The sequence below is a fragment of the Nanorana parkeri genome, unplaced genomic scaffold, assembly GCF_000935625.1.
Source record: "Nanorana parkeri isolate BGI_ZX_2015 unplaced genomic scaffold, ASM93562v1 scaffold56, whole genome shotgun sequence".
NCBI classification, from domain to species: domain Eukaryota; kingdom Metazoa; phylum Chordata; class Amphibia; order Anura; family Dicroglossidae; genus Nanorana; species Nanorana parkeri.
In genome coordinates, this window is record NW_017306324.1 from 506,676 (window position 1) to 513,977 (window position 7,302).

Here is a 7,302-nt window from a genome sequence, read left to right on the forward strand (position 1 = left end):
TTCCTATATTTGGCATGGTCAATATTTTAGTTGCTGACCTCCTACTGAAAATACTGTTTACCTGGCTGGCCTATAGATGCTCTGGCTTTTATACTTTGCGTCATTTACCTGAAATATGTATGCAAATGAGTTCTGACATAACAGACCTCATGCTATTCCTGAGTCATTAAATCGACTATTGGTAAAACGAACACCCGGAATAAATGGATCCCTACAAAGAAAAAGATCCCTCACTCTGCTGATCGCTTCAGTAGTAAGGAGAAGTTGTCCTCTGGGGAATCTTTAGAAACCAATGCTTTTGGTGGGAGGTGCAGTTTTCTAGTCATCCTCTTCGTTCTGTGGTTCAGCCACCCTACCGTTATGTTGCTTCAGGACACAGTAGTAAGGTTGGAGCCAGCACATCAGCCGCTGAAAGCATTGGGAGACCTGGAAATGTCAGTTTCTGAAGATTCATCAGCGTACTAGTGCAGCGATCACCGGCATGGGGCCGCAGGAGAGGCGAGCATTGACCATGTCAGACCTATAGCTATACACTTGCCAAGATGAGCAAGCATACACAAATGGACTTTGTAACATCCTGACAAATGTTACAAGATGTGAAGTGTACCTTTTGGGGGGGGGGCGTTCCTTCTTTTTTTTTTTTTTTCCATGGCGATAACTAAAAGCAAGTCCCCCATGAACCGTTCACCTCGTGCCTTGGTCAGCCTAATAGTCACATGGCAGTATGAAAGGAATAAACTGCTAATGTGATTTAAATAACACAATGATAATGTGTGTGGGCGGCATTACACATGGAGACTGATGTCAAAAGGGTACTTCCTGCAAGACATCTGCCTTAAATGAACCTGTCACACAGTACATGAGTAGAATGAGATGTCTGCACATACATTTAAGTTGTGATCAAATCTTGCCATGCCTGGGGGTCTCGGGAACGTAGGAGCCCTCAACAGACCGGCCTTGACTTTAGCTTCCAGTAGTAATGATGCAACATGCTCTGCCATCCCACAATGCAATGCTCTGCTCTTTGTTGCTGAGTGGCTCGCCCTGCTTTTACGGAGGCCAACATACCAGGAGGTGAATGTTACCAGTTAATAATGCCTGCACACCCTGATCTACTCTGATCTGTCCAGATACAAACTCATTACAGATTAGCCCAGCAGTGTCTGTTATTGCATCCACTTGAGCTCTGACTTTGTATTAAGCCCGGATGTTTCATATGAGCTGCCTCGTCAGGCCTAGTAAGCTTTGCCCAAAGATTTATGTTCTCGCCACTGTTCTGAACAAATAAGTGTTGCAGTCTCGGTGCATCTTGGATATGTTTTTTTTAGAAGGAGCAGACCAAAGGTCAGACTTGGAGCTCAGGTTGATGTCTGTCTGCTGCCTTAAGGCCCCGTTCAGGGTGGTACGGCCTCCATGAACGATCCCATAAATTGCTATTGTTCATGCGACCGCGCAGCCCGAACCGCCTCCCGCTCGAATTTCTCCCTGACCCTTTTTTTGCCGCCCTGATCATCGTCATTTCAATACTCCTTTCAATAGAACCGCGCTGTTCAGAGCGGTTTTGGGTATTTTTAATTGCGTTTCAGCACTGAAGCGCAATTAAAAACACCCAAAACCGCCCTTTTAAAATCAGCGCGGAAACCGCACTGATCCGCAACTGCCCTGGTGTGAATGGGGCCTTAGTTGTAAGTATGCCTCATTCTGTGCACACCAGGACCCAGGAAGCCAGTGGAGTCAGCAGACAGACCTCAAATTAAGCATTTGTGAACATAATGCTACACAAGCCAATTAATTACAGCAAGTATATTTTTAAATGTACTTGCCATCACTTGTGAAAAAAAATATTTACTTAATTTATGGTTTATTTGGTTGTCATTTGGCCACACAGTCTAGCTGCACTCCTTCCCCATAGCAGGGGGCGACTCTAAAATAAGCAGTGCTGACCTCGTACACAACAGGGAAGTACTTTTCCTGCTATGTATTGGCTATGGGCAGCTGCAGAATGTCATGGAGACTCCTACTGGGAGCTGCTGTCAATCAGCTCAGGAAGGCTGAGGAGGGATTATGGTGGGTAAAGTGACTACGGAGATACTGGCACACTGTGCGCTGGCGTGGCGTCCTGTATCTCAAAGGCAGATGAGCAAAATGACCATGCCAGAACAGATCTGGTTCTGTGCTTGGCATGATCAGAATGAAACGTATACAAAGGGGAACTGGCAGGATCACCAGGTATTTAAGAGCAAATAAAGAACTAAAAAAACAACAAACCTATAGTTTTAAAAAGCAGAATGAAAACACACACACACACACCTATTCATTTTTGGGGTAACATACATTAAGCTCCAAGTCTGACCTTTTGTATATTCCTGGCATCAATCAATACGGTGTGAGCTCCTCAGCAGTAGCAGCAGAGCATTGCAGTGTGGAATGGCAGAGGGTGTTGCAGCGTTACGACTTGGAGCTAAAATCAAAGCTTGTCTATTGAGCGCTTCTAAGTTCCTTGAGCACTCAGCCTCACCAGGATTTTTTCAGAACTTAAGGTACGTACAGACATGGGTAGGCAAACTCGGGCGCTCCACCTGTTGTAGAACTACAACTCCCATGAGGCATTGCAACATTCCCACAGGCTCATGCCAGAGACAGATGCATGATGTGATTTGCAGTTTCGCCACATCCGGCGGGCCGGAGTTTGCCCACCCCTGCTTTAAGCAGATATTTTGCTAAAAGTGCCCTCCTGACCTCATCCTCTGTGTGTAATGCTTCCCACACACATTACTATTGCTTTGTTCAAACCTAATGTTCAGCTTGTTCCTTTCATGCTGCCACGTGTGTGCTTTGTCTTTTTTTTTTTTTTTATACACCTTTTTAAAAAAATATTACACAGAAATCTGTTACTCCGCGCTGCGGCATACAGAAATATTTTAGGCACTTGTTCATTACAAGTGCAGTCTGGAAATGGTCATGTTAAAATTCTACTTGCAGAATGCTGTATAAAAAAAATATCTTGCACTTAAATCATGAGTGTGCCCGGTAAGCTGGGCAAGACACGAGGCGAATGTTTCACTGTAACTTCCTGTTTAGTGATATTCCTATAAAAAGGCGCAATGGATATCTGGTGTCACTTCATTTGTGATATTAAAAACACTAAGAGGCCAGGGAAATGGCTAAATACACACGTGAAACAAATGTGTGTTAAAATTGAAACCCTCCTACCACATAGAGCTAGTCACCCCCATTCTTAAAAATAATCTGATCTTAAAGGGCAATTCCACTTTCCCAGATGAATTTGGGGAATTGGTATCACCCCCACACCAATCTGCTCCCTCTCCCCCCTTCCGCTGCTCTTACATTTGAACGAATGCTGCTTCCCCTCGGCGGCTCCCGGTGTACAATCCATACACAACATCGCAGTCTCCTGAACTTGGTGCTTCTGATTATGCTCGCAAATGGCAAGCGTTCATTGGTCAGCGTGGTCACAAGCAAATTTTGATTGGTCTGCGCGGTTACACGACCTCAATGACAAGTGTGCTCTCTATTTGCAAGCAGAATTTGAAATACATAGTGCAGGGCTGCGATTTTGTATACGGGGGACAGATCGTACACTGGCAGCCGCAGAGGGGATGCAGCGTTCCTTCAAAGGTAAGAGCAGCAGGAGGGGGAAATGGATCATATTTGGTGGGGTTAATACCATTTTTTCCAAATACGCCTGGGAGAGGGGGAATTTCCCCCGTAATGTCCCGAATATTCTACTGAATCTGCAGTCACATGACATACTGGGTCCGAGTCGTCTTTCTTCTTTGCTGCAGAATGGGAGAGTCCTTCCTTCAGTGACAGTTTAGAAACATTGAGCAGCTCTACCCTCTTGTCTCCAGTCCCACTGCTTAAACCTTGGTACCTGGTAAAGCTTCCGCCAGAGCCTTCACTGAGCAATAGGTAAAACAAAGTAACTCGCAAAGGGGATCCATCCATCCAGTACTTTATCGTAGCAAGACTAAGGCTCAGTTTGGGGGCTGAAACATATAAGCATTTGTTTATTTGCAAAAAGGCATAACGTCAGCGAACCAACAAATGCTTACATGTTTCAGCCCCCAAACTGTGCCTTAGTCTGGCTACGATAAAGTACTGGATGGACGGATCCCCTTGCGAGTGCCGTTTTTTTTACCTCCTCCTTCAGTGACATGGGCACTTTCTGATGGGTTCATTGATGGAGTCCATACAGGGTTTTGAAGACTCCAGTTGTGGCATTTTGTTATTGAGGCTCAAACACCTTTCTCTGTCACAGCCAGAACCACCCATCTTGTTCTTCCTAGATCACATCCCTGCCAAGACAGCGGAGATGATGCCAATTCATTGTATGGTGAGCAGGCTGAGGGGTAGAGGTGACACCCGCAGCAGCATTGCTTAACCATCATGCCAGTGTGTCACTTGCCTTGGCTGCGCAGTGTAGCAGATGTCTGTAAATCTCAATACTAGCTTTGCAGCATGACAATTCTATTGACAGATATAGTAGTATGTAAACATATATATGTAGTTCAACTTTGTATGCAGTTAGTCTGGAGGTCTGCTTTAACCTCTACATGTCCATTTAGTCATTTTCCGCCGCACAGAGCTCACTTCGCCATGTGCTAGTGTCATCACTGCCATTCAGGTCTCAAAAATGTGAGGAGCAGTTGTGAACGCAGCAGGGTTGCATACACAGCACATTCAGGTGTAAATCAAGACGGCCCCTTTGGCATTTAGATGCTCTCAGCTTTACACAGGATCCGTTTTTTTGGATGATTTTAACTTCTGCAGAAAAATGAATCATCTACTATTTGTGTCAGCAGTGCTGAGAAAGTTGAGAAATGTTGCCTAAAGCTAGAATGGAAAAGCGTCATCACCTGCTTCCCAGTTGTTCCAGGGGTGGGAGTGAGATAGTTGTAAAGTACAAGGATTGCATGCGGCTTTATCTCAGGAAACCTGTTTAACCATTTTGATTCCTCTCAGCTCTTCAGGCGGCAGAACATGTTTTTTCAGAGGCCAATGACAAAACCGGAAGTATGAGAGATCTCCCCCTAAGCCAGTGGTTCTCAACCTATGTAACCTCAGGACCCACATGTGCCCTTGGTCATTAAGTCGCGACCCAAGTTGCACGGCAATGGAACGCACAGCATTGCGGTACAGAGCATTCCGATGCGGGCAATCAAACTGTGGGTGGGAGGTGCGTTTGGGGTGCAATTCAAATGAATGGCAGCACATCTCCCACCCCAGAATGCGTGGTAGGTGCGATTGCGTGGTACAGTGCATTAATCGCACAGGACTATGCGATTAACGCACTGGACTAGTTTGTAGTGCCCTCAAAAACACTGACAGACACAATCTCACACACTCAGACATTTTCACACACATACACTCCAAAATAAAAAAAAAATTTTTAAGATCCACCCAGTCTCCCTACCTTACGAGAATTGGAGTGGATTCTCAGCCTGGGGTCCACTGCGGGCTGCTCTGCTGTGATGGAGCTCCATCTATATGTGCATTGTTTGTACAGCTCCCTTGCGCGCCCTGTAGAGGTGGCAGGAGCCAGAATGTGATGTCACTCCAGTCCAGACACCTCTACAGGGCGCACAAGGGAGCTGTAAGCAATTCACAAATGGATGAAGCTCCCTCGTGTCCATGGCCCCATCCCACCTCAAGCTGTCACTCGGCACCGGACAGCATATTTTGAATGGCTGCTTGGCCCAAGAACTGACAGTGCTGCACTAGGGGGAGGCTGAGGAGCCTCTTACCTAGAAAAATAGAAGGCATGCGGTGACCAACTGAACACGGGTGTCCAAGGACCTGTAGCACACCTTAGCGGACTTCCCATATGGAAAAATGGGTGCTCGCAATGACTACGGATGGCGCCATATCAAGTAAAATCGTTGTGTATAGATGTCACCAGCACTCCAAATATGACAGAATACGTCAACGTTTTAGTGAATCTTCGTTTTTTATTTTTTGAAGTCACTCAGAGTGGAATCAAGGGCTTTCGGGGCAGCACAGGGTCCCCTTAATCAGGCTTAAAGTGAACTTCACTTTGAGTGACTTCAAAAAATAAAAACGCAGATTCACTAAAACTTTGACGTATTCTGTCATATTTGGAGTGCTAGTGACCTCTATACACAACAACTGAACACGGGGTCGCGACCCACTTTTGGGTCACGACCCACCAGTTGAGAACCAAGGCCCTAAACCATATTCTAGATGCACAAGTGCTATAGAATATGAAGGTGGCGCTGTTGATTGTGATCATCCTGTGATGGTTACTCAGATGTTTATCACGTCTCCGATCAAATTACAGTAAGGACTCGTTCACACTGGCCCATCTGCTAAAGTGCTTTGTTTTAATGGACGGGCTAGTGTGTTTGACGGCTCCGGTGAGTGGGCGGTGTGATGTATCGTCTCGGAGGATTACACGGTTTAGTTTTTTAACCTTATTTGTCGTGTACAAACTGTACCCTCCATTCAGATCCCCACACAGAAACGAGGTGATGTGCGGTCCAGTGCGCTGCAGCATGCCGCCAATATTTTTTTTAATTTTTTTTTCTACAGCACACCGCTGATCACACCTGCACTGTGGTGTGACTGTGAACAAGGCACACAGAAAGCAATTGTTTTCTATCAGTGACTGGCAATGTTCAGTTGTTGAAATACGCCAATTATTGCATATAGTGTGAGTGGGCCCGGTAACTGCTATTCATGCAAACAAAAACATGGCATCCAGAATTTCTAATATTCCTAAACACAATAAAACTTTGTTCATAAATCACAAATATGTAAAAATGTAAAACCTAATTCCAGTCTTTTTAACAAAGCCAAATATGGTGCAATGTACATCATCTTCCCAGGACCATCCTCCCGGGTCTTTCTGTCCCCCAGCACCACTTCTTTTTGGGTTGAATAATGCTGAATGTCATTTGAAGAAGAACTCCAGGAAAACATTTTATGAACCCGTCCAGTGGGGCCAAGTGCTTGTTTGTGTCTAGGTGCTAAAAAAAACACCAAAAAGTTATGCCCACCAGAACAAGTCAGAACAAGGCTTGTTCTTAGACTGGTGTCTCTCTCCCTATGCTGCAGCGGTCTAAGGATCTAGGTGTCATCACGCTCTATACACTGTGCATAGACTGTGTATAGATGTGAGGCTGCCGAGGAGCAGTCCATCTGTGCAGCGGAGGAGTAGATACGCTTCAGTGATCGCAGAAGCAGGAAGCCAGCTCTGTTGGTCTGTGAGTATGTTTTTTTTTTTTTGAGCACCTAGACAAAAACAAGCTTTTTAACCCT

General features: G+C 45.5%; 1 protein-coding gene across 1 annotated transcript in view; it reads left to right on the forward strand.

Moving 5' to 3' along the window:
- ARIH2 (ariadne RBR E3 ubiquitin protein ligase 2) overlaps nucleotides 1-7,302 on the forward strand; it is a 35,769-nt gene that overhangs the window by 7,978 nt on the left and 20,489 nt on the right. The window lies entirely within an intron of this gene.